The 24,853-nt window shown below is 44.9% G+C and overlaps 1 protein-coding gene across 1 annotated transcript in view; it reads right to left on the bottom strand.

Annotated features, from left to right (window-relative positions):
- Window positions 1-1,503, bottom strand: part of LOC132834007 (B-cell receptor CD22-like) — a 31,290-nt gene extending 29,787 nt beyond the window's left edge. Inside the window, exons 1-2 of the mRNA XM_060852719.1 lie at window positions 1,329-1,503; window positions 1,061-1,142 (exon numbers count right to left, since the gene is read on the bottom strand). The gene's annotated coding sequence lies outside the window, so the exon portion shown is untranslated. The remainder of the gene's footprint in view (window positions 1-1,060; window positions 1,143-1,328) is intronic.
- Window positions 1,504-24,853: the final 23,350 nt, after the last annotated feature.

Here is a 24,853-nt window from a genome sequence, read left to right as displayed (position 1 = left end):
ATCTGGGCCAAAGGGACTGATCCATTAAAACAGTTAATACCTCCTCCTTCTCAATGCTAATTCACTGTAATATATGAGATTCTCCCTCCCTGAGTCCCAGACTTACCTTGTCCCTCTCTACAGTGAACACAGATACAACATACTCATTTTGAACCTCAGCTGTGTCTTCAGGCCCCACACACACAGTTTGCCCGTTTGGTCCCTAATGGGGCCGGCTCCTTCTCTGACCCCGAATATACTTATAAACCACCTTTGGGTTTTCCGTAATGGTACCCCCCATTGCTTCTTCATGTCCCCTCGTTGTTCTCCTAATTCCCATTTTCAGTAACCCCCTGTATTTTCTCCTCTGAAACATTCAGTGTTTTGAGCCCTCGGTGTCTGTCAAAAGGGTTTTTTTCCCGTATCCAATCCTGTGCATCCCCTGACATTCAGGGTTCTCTCAGCCTATTGGTCCTGCCCTTCACCTTCATGGGAACATGTCAGCCCTGCACTCTCCCTTCTCTCTGTCAGTTATCTCACACCCTTATTGAGGTTTCTAGCACAGGGAGAATGATCAGGAAGTGCGACGCTGACCAGTCTGTCTATTCTAGGAGCTGCTGTGCTGTCTTTGTGGGAAATTCTAACTAAATCAGTAAGAACATAAGTTTCAGTAAATTGTAACTGAACTTGCAGTGTCAGTGTAAACATCATTCCCCAGTATTTATTCCAGCTCATCCTCACGACTGAATCCTTATTCACTGAATTCCATTGGTTAACAAAGCTTCAGCTTTATGATAATCACCACTGCTTTCCCATCTCTCTGTCACCGCTCTCCACTCCCTCCCTCTGCAACCTCCTCTCGGTCTGCAATGTACACTGTGGGATCTCTGTGTAACTCCACGACTGTTGTCAGGATGGGAGCCAGTGTATATCAGTGAGCACAGGGTGATGGGTGACCAGGACTAGGTATGAGTGTGTACACTGCCTCACTGCTGCACTGGTTCCCAAACAGAGCTCGATAATACCAATCTTGTACAAAGATTATTAACCATGAGCATGTCTGAGCTGACGATGTCATTACCTTGGAGAAGTTACAGCAGCAAGTAAAATTTCTTGATCAGTGTCTGCTCCCAGATATTTCATCAGCCTCACCCTCTCAAGCTCTGAAACAGAAAGAAGTGAATGAGACCTCACCTCTTGTCACCAGCTCTCGAGAGATCAGAACTGCTTTTAGACCATGTCCTTGCAGACTACTTTGACTCCCTCTGGGTTGATGGGTGCACCTCAGAGTCAGGAGGCTTCAAGAAGGTAAAACAATAAAATATTTGAAATTCTATAGCAGCTTTTACCTCCTCTAGATGTCCCAAAGCTCCTGTCTCTGCATTACCCACGTTCCTTGACCGAGAAAGATATCCTGTATGACAGACTTTGAGCCCTACAGCGAGATCTTCCTAACAACCGAAATTGTTCATTGGAATATATCTTCACAACATCAGCATGGAATGATCCTGGTTGCGGCAGTAAGTTCTTGTCGTGATTTTAGTTACTCTGGGCCTATCCGACTACTGGCCTGGGGAGGGTGGAATGGCCACTTCCTGTATTGTTCCCCTTGAGTATTTAGTCAGAACTGCTGTCTGTCACAGTGAGTGAAAGCAGGAAGCTGGGTCAAAGTGAGAAAGCAGCAATTAGCCCCGGAATACAAACAAACTGTTAACCCTTTGTGTATCCTGATATTGTCTCTCTGTAGACCTGGGCAGCATTGAACATGGTTCAAGGGGGTGAATGGAGCTTCTCCTGTTCCTCTCTCACAGACCTGACAGACTGAATGTCCTACTGTTCCTGTGCTGAAGGCTTCTGGGGCTGGATTAACCTCATACTGATCCAATGTAATGGGCTAAAGGGGCTGAGTGGTCTTGTTTGTGTCCAACAGGAACCGAGAGCCTGAAGTGGAATTGTCCTGTTTGTGAGTATCAGGCCCAGAGCTCAATAATAAATAGCAACCTATTGAAGGCATCGATCATTGGAATCTGTGTGTGTCACATCACTTCATCAAAGATATTGGTTGTGGAAATGAATTGCAATCGCCTCATTACTTACCAATGACCTCCCTGACTGCTTGCCTGGGGAGGTACTGCCAGGACCCTCTGCTTGGACTGAATGAACTCTTCCTTTGCTGCTACCCCCTGCCTATTTAATGACAAACAGTAAACTGCTTCTGGATAACTACCCAATCCCTCGCATTAGAGGGATTTTCTCAGTGGGAGGAGCGACCGCGAGGACCAGAGACCCGTCAGGAAAGTTGGAGTAAAGTTTATGAACTCACCTCGTGTATAGGCAGAGCACACACTGAGCAGGAGTGGACACAGGACTGCTGGGTAAGTGAGGCCTTATGTTTGGGTGGTTGCTTTACCCACAACACTACCCGAGTAGTGTCTCCCACCTGTCCTCCGCCTCTAACTGAAAGGTCCTGAGCCCCAGGTTGATAAGGTGACTCGTTTTCTCCTCTCTTTAGTTTTTCAGTCGGCTCGTTTGGAATTTAGAAAGGTGGGAATAGTGGTTAGGGCAGTTGACGTTTCCTCCAGCAGAATGTGGGAGGTAAGGGTCACCACTAGTGACACTGTTGACTGCACATGAATACAATGATGGTACAGGAGGGAGGGTTTTGGATTCCTAGATAATTGGGTCTCTTTCTGGTGTAGGTGGGACCTCTATAAACACGATGGTCTTCACTTGAACCAGAGGCATACCGATATCCTTGGGGGAAGGGGGAGAGGGGAAGGAGATTTGCTCATGCTGTTTGGGTGTCTTTAAACTAATTCAGCAGGGGAATGGGAAACTAAATTGCAGTTTGAGGATAGAGGAGGTTGAGAATAGGGAGGTCTGAAATAAGGTTTCAGAGTCGCAAGCAAAAACGTTGGTTTGAAGTGTGTCTATTTTCAATGTCAGAAGCATTGGAATAAGGTGGGTGAACTTGCAGCATGGGTCAGATCCTGGGATTTCAATGTTGTGGCTATTTCGGAGACATGGATAGAGCACGGACAGGGATGGTTGTTGCAGGTTCTGGGATTTAGATGTTTCGATAAGAACAGAGAAGATGGTAAAAGAGGTGGGGGTGTGGCATTGTTAGTCAAAGACATCGTTACGGTTGCAGAAAGGACTTTGAAGGACTCGTCATCTGAGGTGGTATGGGCTGAGATTAGGAACAGGAAATGAAAGGCCACCCTGTTGGGAACATTCTATAGGCCTTTGAAAAGTTCCAGAGACTTAGAAGATAGGATAGCAAAGATGATCCTGGATAGGAGTGAGAATGACAGGGAGTTTTAATGAGAGACTTCACCTTCCCAAACACTGAACGGGAATACAATAGTTCAAGTACTTTAGATGTGTCAGTTTTTGTCCAATGTGCACAGGAGTGTATTCTGACACAGTATGTAGACAGGCAAGAGCTACAGCTGGGGAAATGCAATTATGATGCAGTTAGACAAGACTTAGGATGCATAGGATGGAGAACGAAACTGCAGGGCATGGGCACAATCGAAATGTGTGTCCTTGATAAGTATGTACCTGTCAGACAAGAAGGAAGTTCTCAAGCGCGAGAGCTATGGTTAACAAAAGAAGTTGAATCTCTTGTCAAGAGGAAGAAGAAGGCTTAGGTTAGGATGAGATGTGAAGGCTCAGTTAGGGTGACTGAGAGTTACAATTTAGCAAGGAAAGACCTAAAGAAAGAGCTATGATGAGCAAGAAGGGAACGTGAGAATTTGGTGCCGGATAAGATCAGAGAAAACCCTAACGCTTTCTATAGGTATAAAAGGTATAAATTAGAGTAAAATTAGAGCCAATCAGGGACAGCAGTGGGAAGTTGAGCTTAGAGTCAGAGGAGATAGAGGAAGTGCAAAATTAATATTTTTCGTCAGTATTCACACTGGAAAATGATAATGTTGTTGAGGAGAATACTGAGAAACAGGCAACTAGCCTAGATGGGATTGCATTTCACAAGAGGGGGGGCGGGGTGCTAGCAATTCTGTAAAATGTGAAAATAGATAAATCCTCTGGGCCAGATGGGATTCTCTGGGAAGCCATGGAGGAGATTGCGGAGCCTTTGGCTTTGATTTTTATGTTGTCATTGTCTACAGTAATAGCACCAGAAAACTGAAGGACAGCAAATGTTGCTCTCTTATTCAAAAAGGGGAGTCAAGACAACCCTGGTAATTACAGACCAGAGAGCCTTACTTCAATTGTGGGTAAAATAGTGGAAAAGTCTACAAGAGATAAGATTTATAATCATTTCAATAGGTATAAGTTGACTAGGGATAGTCAGCACGGTTTTGTGAAGGGTAGGTCATGCCTCACAAACCTTATTGAGTTCTTTGAGATGGTGACCAAACAGATGGATGAGGGTAAAGCCATTGATATGGTGTATATGAATTTCAGTCAGGTGTTTAATAAGCTTCCCCCATGGTAGGCTACTGCACAATGGGATTGAGGGTGATTTAGTTGTTTGGATCAGAAATTGCCTAGCTGAAAGAAGACAGAGAGTGGTAGTTGATGGGAAATGTTCATCCTGGAGCTCAGTTCCTAGTAGGGTACCACAAGGATCTGTTTTGTTCCACTCTTGTTTGTCATTTTGATAAACGCCCTGGATGAAGACATAGAAGGATGGGTTAGTAACTTTGTGGATGACACTCAGGTTGGTACAGTTGTGCATAGTGCCAGAATTATTTTGGAGGTCACAGAGGGATATAGATAAGCTGCAGAACTGGGCTGAGAGGTGACAAATGCAGTTTAATGCGGGAAAGTGTGAGGTGATTCACTTTGCAAGGAGTAACAGGAATGCAGAGAACCAGGCCAATGATAAGCTCCTTTGTAGTTTGGTGAGCAGAGAGAGATCTTAGCGTCCACATACACAGATCCCTCAAAGTTGCCACTGAGGTTGATTGGGCTGTTAAAAGGCATAAGATGTATTAGCTTTATTGGTAGAAGGATCGAGTTTTGGAACCATGAGGTCATGCTGCAGCTGTACAAAACTCTGGTGCAGCCGCACTTGGAGTATTGTGTGCAGTTCAGGTCACCGCATTATCGGAAGGATGTGGAAACTTTTGGAAAGGTTTCAGTGGAGATTTACTAGGATGTTGACTGGTATGGAGGGAAGGTCTTATGAGGAGAGGCTGAGGGACTTGAGGCTGTTTTTGTTGGAGATGTATCAGATAATCAGAAGGTTAGATTGAGTGGACACTGAGAGCCTTTTTCCTCAGATGTTGATGGCTCGCAAGAAGGGACATACCTTCTAATTGAGGGGTGATAGATAGATAGATGTCAGAGATAGTTTCTTTACTCAGAGAGTAGGTGGGGCACGGAACAGGAGTAGACCCGTCCACATTACGGGCATTTAAATGGTCATTGGATAGTCATCTGAGTGAGAATGGAATAGTGAAGGTTAGATGTGCTTCACCGAGGCGCAACATCGAGGGCTGAAGGGTCTGTACTGCGCTGTAATGTTGTATAGAGGACTTGTACGCAAAGTTGGCAAGAGGGACTGTCCTTCATGAAGCTGGACATGACCTACGCATACCTGCCATTGCAGTTCAATGAGGATTCCCAGAGGCATGCGACAATTAATACTCATAAGGGTTTGTACCAATATATGAGACTGCCATTTGTGGGATCATCAGCCTCTGCCATTTTGCAGTGCAGGGTGGAGAACATCTTCCAAGGTTTATCTCAGGTCACCATTTGTCTGAGTGACGGGCTAATAACAGGTGTCCTGAACCAGACTAGACCCCGCAAAATACATTAGGAAGGTATACTAGACCCTAACCTCTTATTTCAAAGGTAAATGGGATGTTCCAGATGCAATTTGATTGGTCAAAATATTCACCTTTCAGCAAAACACAATTTATTCAAGCACTATATAGTTAAATTACAAACAAAAGAAAGAGGAACTTAACTACTTAACTATTCTTACGAACTACTTAACTACTCTACTGGAAAACTGAACAGAATAACAGATTATTTTACTCTTAAACAGTTACAGTTCCAATATAGTAACATCTCATAAACACACCCTTGCCAATTGGCATATTCAGAAAACAGAAATGTCTCACACACAACTCCAGCAGCCCTGGAGGTAAAAACAAATCCAGAGAAATTTCAGAGAGCGCGTGGAGCAGCTGAGAGAGATCTATTCCTTACTAACCCTCCTACCACAGTCTATTTTAGTCCACATTTCTCCACCACCACCAAATGCCTCCTTCTTACTTTATGAAAGTCACAACAATGCGTTGATGTTATGATGTTGAAGGCATGGACTGTACCATTAAGAGAGAGTGAATGCTATTCTGAACTGAGAGATTACAAACACCTAGATAGTTGTCTCAGAGTGTACTGGAAAATTGGAAACATGTAACATTTAGTTGTGAAATGGATACCTGAGTAGGTTGCTGTTTTGATAATAATTCAAATTTAACCAATGGTGAAACTTGAAAGGGTTCAGAAACGATTTACAAGGATGTTGCCAGGTTGAGTGGTTTGAGCAACAGGGAGATCCAGAATAGGCTGGGATTGTTGCTCCTGGATTGTCAGAGGCTGAGGGGTGACCTTATAGAGGTTTATATAATCATGAGGGGCATGGCGAGGGTAAATAGACAAGGTATTTTCCCTGGCATGGGGGAGTCCAGAACTAGAGTGCACAGGTTTAAGGTGAGAGGGGAAAGATATAAAAGTGACCTTGTGGGCAATGCATTCATGCAGAAGGTGGTGCGTGTATGGAATGAGCTGTCAGAGGAAGTGGTGGAGGCTGGTACAATTACAGCATTTAAGAGCCTTCTGGAAAGGTTTAGAGGGATATGGGAAAAGTGCTGGCCAATGTGACTAGATCAGTTTAGTGTAACTATTCAGCATGGACGAGTTGGATTGAAGTGTCTGTTTCTGTGTTGTACATCTTTATGACTGTAATCAGTTTAAATTATAGCCCTGGAAACTAAAACTTAATCAAGTTTGAATTTACTGTTTTGCCAACATCAAACCAATGAAATGATCTGACGTTATGAATATAAAAATGCAGAAGTTTTGAATATTGCGGATAGAGCAACTGCCATCAACACAGATCCAAGTAAGTAAGAAACACTCTCTGCCAAAGATACTTATTCATACGAAACATACTCACAGTAAAAAGAAAGAAGACAACCTGGGGAGATCTTCATCTGGAAAAGACAGACACCGAAGATGACAGCCGCTGTGTGGTTGTGCAATTAAGTTGATGTATTCCAACAAGTGTTTTATTGGAACAGCATGTTGTTATCGAGTTGGAGGCAAGTAATGAGCGGGAAAGAGAAAAGGGGTCTTAGAATTATGAATAATTGTTGTTTAATGTTCATTTTTCAAGTTAAAAAACGAAATTGATTTTTTTTTAAACATAGTGCAATTTGGGAGTTCTCAGTCACTCATTACAGATTACAAGGCGAGGTGTGCTTTTCTGGGTTTTGGTTTCACTGACAGAGGGGTTCACCATTGTGTCATAACAATTGACACCTCTTCATTCTGCTGGGTATAAAGGTTTCACATTGAATAGCTGCAATTATAAACTCCATCTAAACAGTCTCAACTTTTTCTCCTTAAATGTTTCTAAGAACCTTAAAAGGATGTGGTCAGTATGCACTAATATCTTAGACACATTACTAACAATAGAAAAGTTGAAATATTGTAACTCCAATACTAAGCTCAAGGTTTCCTTCTTCATTGGGAACAATTCTGTTGATGATTATTCAATTTTCTGCAAAAATACCCAATATCCATCTTCTCGTCGTCTTCTTGCAAGAGTACAGCACCGATACCTTGAATGGCTTTGCTTAATGAGGTGTGGCTAGCACTGGGGCAGTGGTTAATACAGCGTTCAGGCTGGCAAATACCTTCTGATGGTTTGCTGCCCGCTGATAGGTCAGTCAGTGTAGGAAACATCCTGCTAAACTTGGGGATGAAATTCCAATAAAAAACACTCAATCCCAGGAATCACAGCACTGCCCTCTTTGCTGCTGGGATGTAAGACTCCCCAATAACATTTGTTTTCACATCCCATGGGCCATCTGTCCATGTCCAATGACATGGCCCAGGAATGCAAGTCGGCCTTTTACAAACTCACCCTTAGCCAGGTTTATCACCAAGCCCACCTCCCAAAGTCAATCAAACTATTCCGATAAATGCTGCAAATGTTCCTTCCATGTGTGCCTTAAAATCACCAGCTCATCGATATACAGCACACAGTGGGGTCATCCAGAAATGACTTTATTAATTTGTCTTTGAAATGTGGCTAGTGGATTTTCAGACCAAATGGCATGACTTCAAACTGGTATAGCTCATTCTGTGTTACAGAAACTGAAACTGTCTCCACTCATAAAGGTACCTGCCATGTAACCGAGTAGGTCCAACTTAGAAGACTATGTTCCGTGTCCCATCTTCTCAATACAGTCTTCCAAATGTGGAATAGGTTATGACTTTGCAATAGGCGACACATAATCATTGGGTACCACCTGGTTTCGGCACCATTACTATGGGTGAGCTCCAGTCCCTGATGTTGTCTTTCAACATGCATTCAATTTCTATTTGAACATGTGCCAACTTCAGAGGACAAGTCACTAAGGATGTTGCTTAATTGGAACAGCATTTTCTGGATTGGAATCATACATAATTTAATTAGTGCTTCCCAGCTATGTCTCTCTATGTGATTGGAATAACTCTTTCAGGACACTTTGAATTTCCGCTGAAAGATAACTCAATAATTTATCCCAGTTTTTGAGAACTTCTTCACTGTCTAAGTTGAGGAATGCCCAATTCAGAACAATCTGATCTGATTTCTGCAATCATTCACCTTATTCAATTTCCTTTCAATTTGATCAGGTCCACTAAAACTTGCCTGTAAACATTCGCTTACCGTTGGAAATAACTTTATCTCCACTAGCAACATTGAAATTTTTTGATTTCTTCTCTACTTCCTCTTTCATTATATTCTGAGCTACTTTCAAATGTTGTCGAGCCAACTCACTTGCTCTCTACACTAAAATCTGACACCTAGTCGAATTGTACGGTCTCAAAACTCTGACACATCAATTTTCAATTAATCCATTGCAGTGGTCTTCTCAACTTAAGCCCAAAACTAATTCAAATGAACTGAATTTGATAGATTCATTTGGTGCATCCCAAATTACAAAAAAGTACAAATGGAATTCCTTTATCCCAATCCTCTGGATAGTCTTGATGATAAGCCTTCAACATAGTCTTTAAAGTTTGATGCCACCGTTCTAGTGCTCCTTTTGATTCTGTATGGTATCGAGTGGTTTTGATTTGTTTTATTTCCAAGCTCCTTTATTGGTCAGAACACTGAATATGGGCGTTGGGAGGTCATGTTGTGGCTGTACAGGACATTGTTCAGGCCACGATTGGAATATGGCATGGAAGAAGGATTTTGTGAAACTTGCAAGGATTCAGAAAAGACTTACAAGGATGTTGCCAGGGCTGGGGGATTTGAGCTACAAGGAGAAGCTGAATAGACTGAGGTTGTTTTCCTTGCAGTGTCAGATGCTGAGGGGTGACATTATAGAGGTTTATAAAATCATGAAGGACATGGATAAGATAAATAGACAAGGTCTTTTCCCTGAAATGAAAGAGTCCAGAACTAGAGGGCATTGGGTTAGGGTGAGAGGGGAAAGATATAAAAGGATCTTAAAGAGCAACTTTTTCATGCAGAGGGTGGTGCATGTGTGGAATGAGCTGCTGGAGGAAGTCGTGGAGGCTGGTAAAATTGTAGCTTTTAAAAAGCATTTAGAGGGGTATATGAACAGGAAGGGTTTTGAGGGATATGGACCAAATGCTGACAAATATGACTAGATTAGGTTAGGATATCTGGTCGGTATGGACAATTTGGACTGAAGAATCTGTTTCTGTGCTGTACATCTCTATGACTCTATCCATAACCTCCTTGAATGCTTTGGATGTAAATGTGACCCTGATTATATCTCTGTGGGTAGTCCATACCTCGTAAAGAATTTGGGTAATTCTTCCACAATCCCTTTAACTGTGATACTGCATAATGGAATTACATCTGATAAATCTAGTAAACTCATTCATATGGTGAATACACACTGATGCCCATTTTATGTTTAAAGTTGGGGTCCTATGGAACCAATATAAAAGGTTCCTCAAACATGGGAACGGGCATCAAGGGTGCTGGTTTTATTACTGCTTGAGGTTTTCCTGGCACCCACGACATGCTTGGCAAAACTCACTACATCCTTATGCATGCCAACAAAAATGTTTCTGTATTTTGGCATGTGATGTCCTAACTCCCATGTGACTTCCTACTGGTAATTCATGTGCTACCCACAACACCTCCTTTCTGTAACCCACTGGTAATACAATCTGATGGACTTCTGTCCACTTCCCTTCCACCTGAATATGCGATGGTCTTCATTTCGTCATCAAGAAGTCATTGTTATGGTACTAACATTCTGGGATACACTCAGATTCTCCTTCTATGTATGTCTTTTGATACAGCTGCTTTAGTTTTTCATCTTCCTGTTGTAATTCACTTACTTTCTCTGAACTAAAGATATCCACTTCATCTTCCACTTGTTCCTGTTTGTTCTCAACCATTTGATCAGACAGAGGCTTTGATAATTGAACTCCAACTTCCTTGTCTTCATGTTTTGGTTTCTCCTCCTGATTCCACTTGTGGTTTTGTGACCGTCTTACCATACAGTCAGGAAAAATCCCAGGATATCCTTCCTGGTACACCTCAGTTGCCTGATATTCCACTGGCTTTTCAACTGCTGTAGGCATCACTCTCACCTGTGATCCAGCTGTACCATGACCAGGGATAAATTGCATTCCTGGAACTGAGAATTTCTCGATTACTCCTACCACCACATCACCACTTTTTCCTGGACTTTCCAACCTCACTTTAAATCATGAAACACTGCACTTCTCATCATGAATTCCATGTGTAACCACTTTTCCTGGCAATATGCCTTGTAATTACATATCTCCTCATCTCTCCCTATCAAAAATTGACTTCCTCCCATATCACTGAAAATGTTAATTTTTTTACCTGCTCCTGCTGCCATACATGAGTAACCCTTACCCTCACAAGTAACTTCTTTATAAAGAGATCTGGCATTCTCTTCTCAACCAACCTCTGATCAGATTGTGCATTCTTTCACAGCTTTTGTTTAGCTTCCCCTGCACTTTCCTTTCCCACAATAACAATATTCACTGGTTTATCCTGTTTTCCCACATCCATCTTCCCAGTCCTTCTCCTGTACCAGCAGCATTGCGACTTGATGTGGCCTACTTTATTACAGTGAAAACACTGGAACATTTTTACTTCTCTTTCCCCATCATGGGGTTCCTGTTCACCCTCTGGCAAACTATCTTTACTATCTTCAATGGGATCTCCTTTCCCTTACCACCTGAGGATTTCTCTTTTCCCCAATTACTATCCTTCACAGATTAAGATTGATGTTGGAAGTCAAATTTTAATTTATGAACTAAGTCATTATGACCTGCCATTTCAGCTGTTAATCTTAGTTTTAAATCTCTGCTTTTCCACGTCAGTTCTGAGTGCTTCAGGAAGTGATTTTTTGAATTCCTCCAAAATAATCATCTCTCAGAGCATCATATGTGTGATATATTTTCAATACTTTTCTCCATCTATCAAGTTTATGGTGTTTGATCCTTTAAAACGCAATGTATGTTTGACCAGGATCCCTCTCCTGAAACGCTTAATTCAGCTTCTGGTCTTCGTTCATATGCATTTAAGGTGGCATTTTTCACCTCATTACCATCACCAGATAGCTCCTGTGTTGGCAATGCAAATACTTCACTGGCTCCACATACCAACTTTGTTTAAATCAATGATACTCACATGGTCCCTGGCCATTTCATATGTTTCACCATTTTCTCAAATGGAATGAAAAAGGCTTCTAGATCCTTCTTGTTGAACGTTGGTGATGCTTGAGCATATTTAAACAGATCCCACCAGGCCTTTAGCTCAGATGGGATTGCTCTCCGTCACTATCCTCATCATTATTCCTACTTTCACCTCTACCTCCGACAATTTATCTTGACTTTGGGTTTTCAGTTCCAACCTCTGAAGTTCAAATCTTACCTCTTTCTCCAATTCTTCTCTCTCTCCTTCAGTCTTTCTTCTCTGTCTCTCTCTCACGCCCTTCCTTCTACTAGGGATTTCCTCTCTTTTTCTTTTTCTGCTGCTTTGAATCATAATTCAAGCTGTCTCATTTCAATCTCTCTTTATTTTTGTTCTGCCAAGGCTATTCTTTCCTTTTCTTTTGCCTCTAACCCAAGCTGCTTCATTTGCAATTACATTTTAACCATTTCCAAAGATTCTGATGGTGTTCCTGGCAATTGTAAATGCTGCGTGATTGCCACAAAAATCTCCTCTTTCCTCACAGACACAGCCAACCCCAACTACAGCTGGTTTGCCAATTCCTAATGTTTTTCCTTGCTCACTTTTTGTAGAACTGCCAAAGCAACTTTCTCCAGCCCTAAGAAACTCTTAGTGACTGAAAGAGCCATTATTAGATTAGATTAGACTTACAGTGCGGAAACAGGCCCTTCAGCCCAACAAGTCCACACCGACCCACCACCCACCCATACCCCTACATTTACCCCTTACCTAATACTACGGGCAATTTAGCATGGCCAATTCACCTGACCCGCACATATTTGGACTGTAGGAGGAAACCGGAGCACCCGGAGGAAACTCACGCAGACACGGGGAGAACATGCAAACTCCACACAGTCAGCCGCCTGAGTCGGGAATTGAACCCGGGTCTCAGGCGCTGTGAGGCAGCAGTGCTAACCACTGTGCCACCGTGCCGCCATTAAAACAAGGCCCACCCTGTTTAAATTAATCAAATTCAACACCCCAAAAAAAAGACACAAACACTTACCACTCGCTACCTTTGAGTACAATAATCCTGAACTCAAAGTTGAATTAGAGATTTTGATCCAACTAAGAGTCCCCAGTCTGCCATGGACCAGAGTAAACCCCCACAAAAAATCCAGAACACAGCCTAACCCTCACATTTTCTTCTTGTAAAGGTACGTGCAAGGCATTGTGTTCCGGATACAGTTTGATCGGTCAAACGACCAGGTTTGAAGTTAAACACACTTTATTCATACACTATAGTTAAAAGACAATAAATGGAAAAGGCAATTAGAATATTTGAAAACTAAACAGAATAAGAAATTATTTTACTACTAAAGAGTAACTGTTGTAATATCGTAACACCCCATAAACACACCATTGGCAACAGGTAATTTCAGAAAAACAGATTGTCTGACATGCAACTCCAGCAGCAGTAAGAAAAAACATCAAGAGATCATTCAGTGAGCGAGTGAAGCAGGGAGAGACATCCTCCAGCTTCCACACTCTGTTGAGACCTCAGCAACAACTGTTGAAAGTTAAACCTAAAATCCAGGTTCTGTGGGAGTTTGATCACACCCATTCAGGATGCTTCTATTCTTCCATCTTTGAAAATACCTAAGCTGTTTTATAGGTTTTCAATGGACAACAACCCTCAGCCTGAAAACCTTTCTTCAAAACAAAGACAGGACAAAATACATCTCTTAAAGCCATAACATCATCGCAAAGTGATAGGGAGGGACTATGAGACTTTGTTAGAGGGTTATTCCTTTAAGACCACTATCCTATTGGAGTGTCAGTATTGAGGGTGTGTCCTTTGTCAGAGGGTGATATTGAGGGAGTGATGTCATTACTAATGAGAGCACACTGAATAAGCTCTATCTTAAAACATTTTTAAGCTCAGTACAAAAATTCCTTTGAAATCCATGTCTCAGAAATTTCAGTGACAGGTCATTCTGCTATAATGTGCATTTTGTTAACGTAAATTCACTATAACATAATTGATGAATTGGTGACACTGTTTCTAAAACATGAACATTTAAAATGTAACGCAATTACATCACCAACACATTAAGCACTGTTTCCAAAGTGCGATTTATCAAAAATGCAGGGTAGCACAATAATGCAACTGTTGTGTTACAGAAGAATGACCTGTTCTCCACCACATTATTTCCTCCAGCATCTGAGATGCAGATTACAGCACCACCACAGGCAGGAGGCTGTAACTACAATGTGACATGTTTACATTGGAAAGTTGGCCCAGGAATTCAAACAATGTGGGGAAGATGAGAACATGTGAGGTAATCTTGAGTCAACAATTTTGAATCAATATGAAGTTGAATTGATATTTATGTATCTGAGTATTTCATTCCACTTTGGATGGCACAGTGGCTCAGTGGTTAGCACTTCTGCCTCACAGCACCAGGGCCCTGGGTTCGATTCCCGCCTGTCTGTGTAGAATTTGCACATTTTCCCTGTGTTTGCGTGGGTTTCCTCTGGGTTCCTCCCACAATCCAAAGATGTGCAGGTCAGGTGAATTGGCCACGCTAAATTGCCCACAGTGTTAGATGCGTTAGTCAGGGATAAATGTGGGGGAATGGGTTTGGGTGGGTTTCTCTTCAGAGGTGGGGTGTGGACTGGTTGGGCTGAAGGGCCTGTTTCCACACTGTAGGGAATCTAATCTAATCCAATAACGGTAAAGTTGTTCATAACCAACAAGCTTGCTGCAATTTCTCACTGTTTACACAAGATGCAACATTCAGAAAGCATGTTCAGGTCTGAGTGAAGTCACACTTCAGTTCAGGGCTATTCAACCACGTTGGCAGCACTCCATCTTGGGTAAGACAGGGTCACACAACAGCACTTGGGGAGCAGAAAGGATGAGGGTGTTTGGGGTTTCTGTCAATACACTAAGTAGCACACACACTGAAGTTTAATTGGACTCCATTTGCTGAAGACATTCTGCTGGTAAATTGCTGTTTGCGCTGATGTACAGAACAAGAACTTTATAGATCGAGCTGTCAAGGACAAAGGCAAGGAAGTTACACTGAGTTTATAAAGGTCTGCTTAGTTTACAAAGACATCATTGTGTCCAGTTCTGGTCAGTGCATTTCAGGAAGGATGTGAGAGTCTGAGAGGATATGGAAGAGATTTCCCTGAACAGTTCCAATGAGCGGGGATTTCAGTGACAGGGTTCATTTGGGGAAGTTGGTGCTGTTCCTCTCAGAGCGACGGTGACTGGGGGTGAATCTGACTGATGAGGACGAGATGGGGCCAGGTTTAGATCAGGGAGACAAAGGAAAGCTGTTCCCTTTTGCTGAAGGTACAAGGACCAAGGAGACATATTGAAGATTCGGGGTGGGATAGACAGAGCAGGGGTTGTGAGGAAGGACTGTTATACACTGTGAGTGATAATAATCTGGATCTCATTGCCTACAAGGTGGTGTGGAAGGGAAGATGCTCACTGATTTCAAACAGAATTTGGATGAATATTTGTGGGAAATAAACTCTCAGAACAATGAGGAGTGAGTGGGGAAATGGCACTGACTGCATTACTGTACAGAGACAGCTGGCATAGCTCAATGGACTGAATGGTTACCTGAGAATTCTATGGCTCTCAGACAATCCGAACCAGTTCCCTTAACCCAACATCCCATGGGATTTGGTTGCACTGATAAAGCTTGAAGCAGCCTTTCAGCTTCCTTTAACAGTTTCCCCCTCACAGACACAAACACCAGCAACAGTGAGAACAACAGTTACAATGAATATCCCAGCTCGTATTCCCAGGATCAGGATCACATGCAGACTCTCTCCTCTGTTATCTAGAAAATACAGAGAAAGGGTTAATCACTTCCTGTCCATGTTCAATCTCTCTCAGGCTCCACGTCACTCCAACTGTGGCAGTGATAGAGTGAGAATGTCACTGGTTGAACAATTCAGAATCCAAAGCTAATGTTCTGGGAACATTGGTTCACATTACATTGTTACAGATGGTGAAATTTAAATTTAATTAAAAGATCTGTAATTAAAACATTTGCCTAATTGAGACTGTGTAACCATTGCTGATTGTTGTAAACACCCAGCTCGTTCACTTATGGCCTTCACTTATGGGAATCTCCTGAAATTTTACCCGGCCGACCCTACATGTGATTCCAGACCCACAGCAATTTGATTGGCTCCAAACTGTCTTCCAAACCAGAAAAACCACTGGGATGAAATATAAAATGTGTCTTTCTGAGCAACTAATGGTTTCTCAGAGACACCAAAGTCTCCAAGATCTTTTCACTGTGAACTTGCTGCGAGTGCCATTCTGACCTTCCACTTTAGTGGGGTGACGATGGTCTAGTGTTAATATCTCTACAGGAATCATGCAGACAGTGTGGTGCTGTCTGGAGATTGCAGGTTGGATCCATTCTAGCTGATGCTGGAATGTGTGTAAATTTAAAATCTGGAATTCAGGATCCAATGATAACCATGAAATCATTGAAGATTGTCAGCAAAACCCATCTGGTTCACTGGTGTCCATCCGGGAAGGGCAGTGCTGACAGTATCAGGTCTGACTTACAGGAATGAAGCTAGTGAATGAATCAAATCAAAGTGTGGGATATTGGAGACAGTGCAGGTTTGTCCTGGGGGATTCCCTGTCAAAGGTTTCTCTCTTTTTTCCACACAGGATTGTGTTGTTGTGAATTGTTGGAGAGAAATCTGGAAACGTTGTTCACAGAGTGTGACATCTCTCTTGGTCTCATGTAAATCAGCCATGATCTCAACAGACCACTGCACAGAATTTCAGATTCCATTAAATAAACAGCTCCAGACATTACCCAGAGACTGGAGGAAACTACTACAAGTGAGTGTGTGAGAACTCTCCCTATCTTTGTCACCTCAACCCATTCAACAACTGCCACAATCTCTAAACTCAACCAGCCCCTGTACCCAATATCACCTCTGTGACATGGCACAGCCCATTCACTTGTCATTTCCTCTGTAACCTCCTCCTGCTACTAAACAACCTCCTTACCTCTGTAGCCTCCTCGAGCCCCTCCAGCCTCCTCCCTACCTCTGTCATCTCCTCCTTCCATACATCCCTCCCTATCTCTGTAACATCCTCCAAATGCTACAGAATACGCTATATGTGTACACCCCTTCACCCGCTACACCCCCTCCCTATCTCTGTAACCCCACCCAGACCCTACACCCCCTTCTTATTTCTGTAACCTCCTCCAGCCTGTACATCCCCTCCCTATATCTGTAAATCCCTCCAGCCCCTAGACCTCCTCCCTGTCTCTGTAACTTTCTCCAGGGCCTACTCCCCCTCCTTATCTCTGTAACCAACTCCAGCCCCTACACCCCCTACCTATATCTGTAATCCCCTCCAGCCCTTACACCCCCTTCCCCCCATCTCTGTAACTTCCTTCAGCCCCTACACCCCCTCCCTATCTCTGTAACCCCCTCCAGCCCCTACACCTCCTCTCTATCTCTGGAACCCCCTCCAGCCCCTATACCCCTTCTCTATCTCTGTAATCCCCTCCAGACCCTACACGCCCCATCTCTGGAACCCCCTCCAGCCCCTATACCCCCTCGCTGTCTCTGTAACCTCCTTCCACTGCACACACCCTCCCGTTTTGTGTAACCTCCTCCAGCCCCTACAATTGTCACTATCTCTGTAAGGTCTGCCAGCCCTTACACCTCTATCTCTGTCACCTCCTCCAGCCCAATGCTTTGTCAGAGCAGCAGTCGGAGAGGAGCAGAAAGGTTGGAGCCTTCACTCTGTCCAGAGGCAGGTCTCCTGAGGTGACCTCACAATTTAAAAATTAGCTCAGGGAAAGAGGATTGGTTGCCTAGGAACCAATTTTCGGGGCTCAGAGTAAAACCTGTCGGGAGACAGAATGTAACGTCCTTATCCTTGTGCCTTGTCATTCTTTAGGAATAGAGAAATCTGACTTGGTGAGTAATGGGTGAGGTTGGGTAGTTTATTCCTAGTTTATTGTTTGTACTTGCTAAGGAGAACTCGGCACTGCGGAATGCTCCTCCTGCAATAATGTGTGGAATCACAGACACTTCCAGTCTCCTTGGTGACCATGTATTCAAGACGTATATTCAGCTGCAGCTCCTGATTTGGTACAAGGAGCAGATGCAGCTGCAGATGGAGTCATGATGGAGCATCCATGACGCTGAGGACATTGTGGATAGCACATATACTGAGCTGTTGCACCATACGGAAGAGCGACACAGGCAGAAAGGTCTGGGACAACCACCAGGAAAACTGTGGTCAGGTCATGCACGAGTCCCCTGTGGCCATTCCCTCACAAACAGATATCACGTGCTGGATACTGTTGTCGGGGGGTGGCCTATCGGGGGAAAGTTTGCAGTGTCGCAACTGGCTCTGCTGCAGAGTGCAAGAAGGAAAAGGTTGGCTGGTCGGTGCTGGGCCCCTCTACTTTTTATCATTTACATAAATGATTTGGGTGTGAGTATAAGAGGTACAGTTAGTAAGTTTGCAGATGACACCAAAATTGGAGGTGTGGTTGACAGCGAAGAGGGTTACCTCAGATTACAACAGGATCTGGACCAGATGGGCCAATGGGCTGAGAAGTGGCAGATGGAGTTTAATTCAGATAAGTGCGAGGTGCTGTATTTTGGGAAAGCAAACCTTAACACACTTAATGGTTAGGTCATCGGGAGTGTTGTTGAACAAAGAGACCTTGGAGTGCAGGTTCATAGCTCATTGAAAGTGGAGTCGCAGATACATATGATAGTGTATAAGGCATTTGGTGTGCTTTCTTTTATTGGTCAAAGTGTCGAGTACAGGAATTGGGAGGTCACGTTGCGGTTGTACAGGACATTGGTAAGGGCACTGTTGGAATATTGCTTGCAGTTGTGAAACTCAAAAGATTCAGAAAAGATTTACAAGGATGTTGCCAGGGTTGGAGGGTTTGAGCTATAGGGAGAGGCTGAACAGGCTGGGGCTGTTTTCCCTGGAGTATCGGAGGCTGAGGTGTGACCTTACATGACTCTATAACTCTCTATGTCCACAGATGGGACTCTCGAATGGGATATTATTCTCCTGGTCAGAGCTCCAGAGTAGCTGCCAGGCATTCTGAAGGGGAAGGGTGAACAACCAGCTGTTGTGTACATGTCTATACCAAAAAAAATGAAATGTGGTTCTGTAATAGGAATTGAGAGAGTTAGGGAATAGATTAAAAAGGAAGTCATAAAATATCTTTGGCTGACAGGATCAAGAAAAATCCCAAGACTTTTTATAAGTATATTAAGAGCAAGTGCAGCATCTCTGATAGTCTGATTGGCTCTTCCTGAGGTCTCAATAACCATTCAACAACTGCTGTCTGCTTCAACATAGGGCCTCTTCCAGACTTGCTGGAACCAATTCCCAGATACAGACCTCGTTAATAGCCACCTTCTGCGATCTGTTTAAACACAATACCCTTCACTTTGTCTGTTGGAATTCCTTTGACCAAGAATCTGCCTGCAATCAGCCTCCAGGCCTGGCCTCACAAACAAACAGATGCTTGTTGGTCTGCTATCTTCCTTTTACCACAAGCTGTCCCAAATTCCACAGTTCATTTTCAGCTCATACTTCCCAATTCACAACTCCAACCAAAACTGGTAAAACAATACAAACAAAAACACTGAAAAATCAGTGAGCGTTCTAACATTAGTTACTTCCTTTCTTATCTGAGGCTGCATCCCATCAGGACCAGGGACTTGTTGGCCTTTTCTCCCACTAGTTTCCCTGGTTCATTTCCTCTTGTGAAAGTTACTGTATTTATTTCCTCCCCTTGGTTATTGTAGAATTTGCTGGAATACAGTGGGAACACCTCTTATTTCATACTGTCCAGTGATGTGCAAGTTAGTGTGGAATGGCAATGCAAAATTGTCCTATAGTGTCCAGGGGTGTGCAAGCTAGGTGAGTTAGCCAATGGAAATGTGGGGATATGAGGCTAGGCTGTATCTGGGATGCTCATCAGAGGGTCACTGTGGATCTGATGGGCTGAATGGTCTCTTTACACCCTGCAGACATTCTATGATTGATTGTATCTCTTCTCTGCCCCACATTCCAGGATTCCATTTGGTGAAACCTCAATGTGCTGACTCTAAGATAAGGAAATCCTTCCTCAGCTGAGGTGACTCAAGGTATAAACTGTCAATAATCCCCAGCTGTCATTTGAGGCGACTGACAAATGGGAGTAGAGCAATGTGTACACTGAGGGCTGTGCTGAACACTCAGTGTAAGGGCAGAGAGTCAGACATCAATATCAGGGCTGCTTACTTACTCCCAAACGCTATCCTGCGACCGTCCGACCTGTTGGCACCAACCGTGTTCCCCGCCTCACAGGAGTACACACCCTCCTGTTTGGGAGTGATTCTGTACAAGGTCAGGTCTCTCTCAGTTGATTCTAGGGGCTCAGTCTCCTCTCCCTGTCTCCGTACCCACTTGTACCAGCTGGTTGGGGGGGTTACTGTCGCTGGTGCAGCTCAGGGTGATGTTGTCACCTTCGTGTATCGCACTGCCCGATGGGGAGATCGACACCATCACATTCCGAGGGGCATCTGACAGAAAGGGACAAGACCCTCAGTGAGAGACATAGAATCATCGAGTCATAGAGATGCACAGCATGGAAACAGACCCTTCGGTCCAACCCATCCATGCCGACCAGATATCCCAACCCAATCTAGTCCCATCTGCCAGCCCCGGCCCATATCCCTCCAAACTCTTCCCATTCATATACTCATCTAAATGCCTCTTAAATGTTGCAATTGTACCAGCCTCCACCACATCCTCTGGCAGCTCATTCCATACACGTACCATCCTCTGCGTGAAAAAGTTGCCCCTTAGGTCTCTTTTATATCTTTCCCCTCTCACCCTAAACCTATGCCCCTCTAGTTCTGGATTCCCCCACCCCAGGGAAAAGATGTATCCTATCCATGCCCCTGATAATTTTGTAAACCTCTATAAGATCACCCCTCAGCCTCCGACGCTCCAGGGAAAACAGCCCCAGCCTGTTCAGCCACTCCCTGTAGCTCAGTTCCTCCAACCCTGGCAATATCCTTGTAAATCGTTTTTGAATCCTTTCAAGTTTCACAACATCTTTCCGATAGGATTACTTGAGCATCACTCACTGAGGGAGACATTGCAAGGGGTGAAGTCACAGGAAAATCAGTCACAGATCCCACAGGGCAGAAAAATGGACAGTTCTTCGGTAAAAGGGCTCAGTTTATAAGGAAGAGAAAGAGTTAAAATGATTTAGGGACAGAATGCCAAAGGTCAGGGTCACAAAGGGGAGAGCGATGGGATGCGGGAATTGCTCAAGAGGCTGAAACTGGAAGAGGTTCCAGAGATAGGGAGGGGGTGTAGGGGCTGACAGAGGTTACAGAGAGAGGGAGGGGTTGTAGGGGCTGACAGAGGTTACAGAAAGAGGGAGGGTGTAGTGGCTGAGGGGGTTACAGAGATAGGGAGGGGGGTGTAGGGGATGGAGGGGGTTACAGAGATAGGGAGGGGGTGTAGGGGCTGGAGGGGGTTACAGAGGTAGGGAGGGGGTTTAGGGGCTGGAGGGGGTTACAGAGGTAGGGAGGGGGTGTAGGGACTGGAGGGGGTTACAGACATAGGGAGGGATTGTAGAGGCTAGAGGAGGTTACAGAGATAGGGAGGGGTTGAAGGGGCTGACAGAGATAGGGAGGGAGTGTAGGGACTTGAGGGGGTTACAAAGATAGGGAGGGGCTGTAGGGGCTGGATGGAGTTACAGAGATAGGGAGGGAGTGTAGGGGCTGACAGAGGTTACAGAGAGAGGGAGGGTGAAGTGGCTGAGGGGGTTATAGAGATAGGGAGGGGGGTGTAGGGGCTGGAGGGGGTTACAGAGATAGGGAGGGGGTGTAGGGGCTGGAGGGGGTTACAGAGGTAGGGAGGGGGTTTAGGGGATGGAGGGGGTTACAGAGATAGGGAGGGGGTGTAGGGGCTGGATGGGGTTACAGAGATCGGGAGGGAGTGTAGGGGCTGGTGGTGGTTACAGAAGTAGGGAGGGGGTTACAGAGATAGGGAGGGGGCGTAGTGGCTAGAGGGGGCTACAGAGATAGGGAGGGAGCATAGGAGCTGGGGGGGGTTACAGAGATAGTAGGGAGTGTAGGGGTTGGAGGGGGTGACATAGATAGGGAGGGGGTGAAGGGGCTGGATGGGCTACAGAGATAGGGAGGGGGTGTAGGGGTTGGAGGAGCTCCAGAAATTGAGAAGGGGGCTAGGGGCTCGAAGGGGCTACAGAGATAGGGAGGGGCTGTAGGGGCTGGAGTGGGTTACAGCGATAGGGAGGGGTGTACGAACTAAAATGGGTTACAGAGATGAAGGTGTAGGGGCTGGAGGGGTTTACTGAGATAGGGAGGGGGTGTAGGGGCTGGAGGGGGTTACAGAGATCGGGAGGGGGTGTAGGGGCTAGAGGGGGTTACAGAGATAGGGAGAGGGTGTAGGGGCTAGAGGGGGTTACAGAGATAGGGAGGGGATGTAGGGGCTGGAGGGGGTTACAGAGATAGGAAGGGGGTGTAGGGGCTAGAGGGGGTTACAGAGAATGGGAGGAGGTGTAGGGGTTGGAGGGGGTTACAGAGATAGGGAGGGGGTGTAGGGGGCTGGAGGGGGTTACAGAGAATGGGAGGAGGTGTAGGGGCTGGAGGGGGTTACAGAGGTAGGGAGGGGGTGTAGGGGCTGGAGGGGGTTACAGAGATCGGGAGGGGGTGATGGTGGGATGTGAAACCAAAGAGTTGGTAGTTTATTATCAAGTTATTTCTGAACTTGGGAACAATGCAGGAGAAGGACTGAGTGGATGGTGACTTGGAAAAGGGATTCTGTCAAATAATGTGTTTGGATTGAGAATCCCGGAAGCTGGCAAAATTCCGTGCTGTACAGATGTCGCTGGTTGGTTAAATCTTGATCATAAATAAAACCAGGTGAGTGACAACAAAGAGGCAACGTGTATTTTTGTAGTGACTGCTTGAGAAGGTGGTACATTGAAAGGGGTGAAATAGCAATCCAACTGCAATTTGCTTCAACAACATCAGGGGCAGATGTTCGGTACATGAGGAAAAGAGGTCAGCTTTTAACGAATGCATTATTGGCGGCTCTGTGGCTCAATGGTTAGTGCTGCGTAATAGTGCCAGGGATCCGGGTTCGATTCCCACCCTCGGCCGACTCTCTGTGTGGAGTTTGCACATTCTCCCCGTGTCTGCGTGGGTTTCCTCCGGGTGCTCCGGTTTCCTCCCACAGTCCAAAGATGTGCGGGTCAGGGTGGATTGGCCATGGGAAACTGTCCCATAGTGCCCAGGGATGTGCAGGTTAGGGTGGATTGGCCATGGGAAATTGTCCCATAGTGCCCAGGGATGTGCAGGTTAGGGTGGATTGGCCATGGGAAATTGTCCCATAGTGCCCAGGGATGTGCAGGTTAGGGTGGATTGACCATGGGAAATTGTCCCATAGTGTCCAGGGATGTGCAGGTTAGGGTGGATTGACCATGGGAAATTGTCCCAGAGTGCGAGGTGCATTAGTCAGGGGTAAATATTGGGTAGGGGAAGTAAGTTTAAGTGAGTTACCCCTCCGAGATTGGGTGTGGACCTGCTGGGCTAAATGGTCTGTTTCCATACTGTCGGGAATCTCAACCAATCTTTCCAGGACGGAGAGATATGGAGGCATGGACAGAGGGAATATCTGAGTTCAGGGTCATAGGCAGCTGATGGCAGAGCCCAATTGGCGGGAACCAGGCATTACTCAAGAGGCTAGGATTCAAGGTGGTTACAGAGATAGAGATGGGTGTAAGGGCTGGAGGAGTACGCAGAGATAGAGAGGGATGTAGGGGATGGAGGAGGTTATAAAGATAGGGACTGATGTAGGGATTGGAGGAAGTTACAGGGGTAAAGGGGCTGGAAGAGAATATAGATATAGGGAGGGGGTGATGAATGGATTTGAATGTGATGAGTGGGAATTTTATAATTGAGATATTGCTGGACTGGGGAATGAAGCAGGAGAGGGAGTGAGTGGAGGGTGATTGGGGAAAGGGACTCACTGTGAGATCAGAGTCCGGAGGACAGTGACGTTTTGGATAAGGAGCTCTCATGCAGTGAGTCGTGACAGAGACCGGGGAGTTTACATTGGGAAAAGGTCAACCTGGGAATGTCACTCACAGAGCACCTCGATCCTGAAGTTCTTTGAAGTTTGTCTTCCAATAACGTTTTCCGCTTTGCAGTAATAATCTCCAGATTCCGTTGGGGTGATGGAGCGAATGGTCAGGATATTCCCTGTCCCCTTGTTAGCTGCTGTGTTCACACTGTCCTTATACCAGGTGTAGAGAGCTCCTGGATTACTCCTGGAGTTACAGGTCAGGGTAACCCGGTCTCCCTCCTTCACCTCTCCCTGTGGCTCATTGCGAACAATGGTAACATCTCCAGGACCATCTATAAGAGGAATTACAGCTCGATTCAGGTCAGGGAGGGGGATAAAGCTGTGGAACATTCTCCCAAATCCCCAAATAAATGCTGCCCCTGAGCACTGACATCATTTCAGAGAGAGACCAAGAGTATTTCTCATATCCTGAAGGAGGCCATTCTTCCTCTCTTCTCCATGCTAGAATTTCTCATTCCCAAGTGCACCCTCCTCTGTAATCCCTGACGATCCAACTGTAGTGTGGAGACCAGGGATCTAAACACAGTGCTCCGAGTGTGGTCTGGGGGCTATTTTCTGGTTATCCCACACCCTCTTTACTTACACTGTACATTAATGTGTTTAGGTGCAGAATTCCAGGAGTTGACAGAATTCCGTGCTGTACAGATGTAGCTACAAGATGCATCATTCCTGGTGGGTTGAATCCTAATCGTGTCGGTATTTTCTTGCAGATCTTTCCATTGTCTGTTGCACATTTTCCCCCAGCTGTAGGTATGAACCGGGGG

Source organism: Hemiscyllium ocellatum, chromosome 38 (assembly GCF_020745735.1).
Source record: "Hemiscyllium ocellatum isolate sHemOce1 chromosome 38, sHemOce1.pat.X.cur, whole genome shotgun sequence".
Taxonomy (NCBI): Eukaryota; Metazoa; Chordata; class Chondrichthyes; order Orectolobiformes; family Hemiscylliidae; genus Hemiscyllium; species Hemiscyllium ocellatum.
Note: the sequence above shows the minus strand (reverse complement) of the source record. Positions and strands in the feature narration are given on the sequence as shown.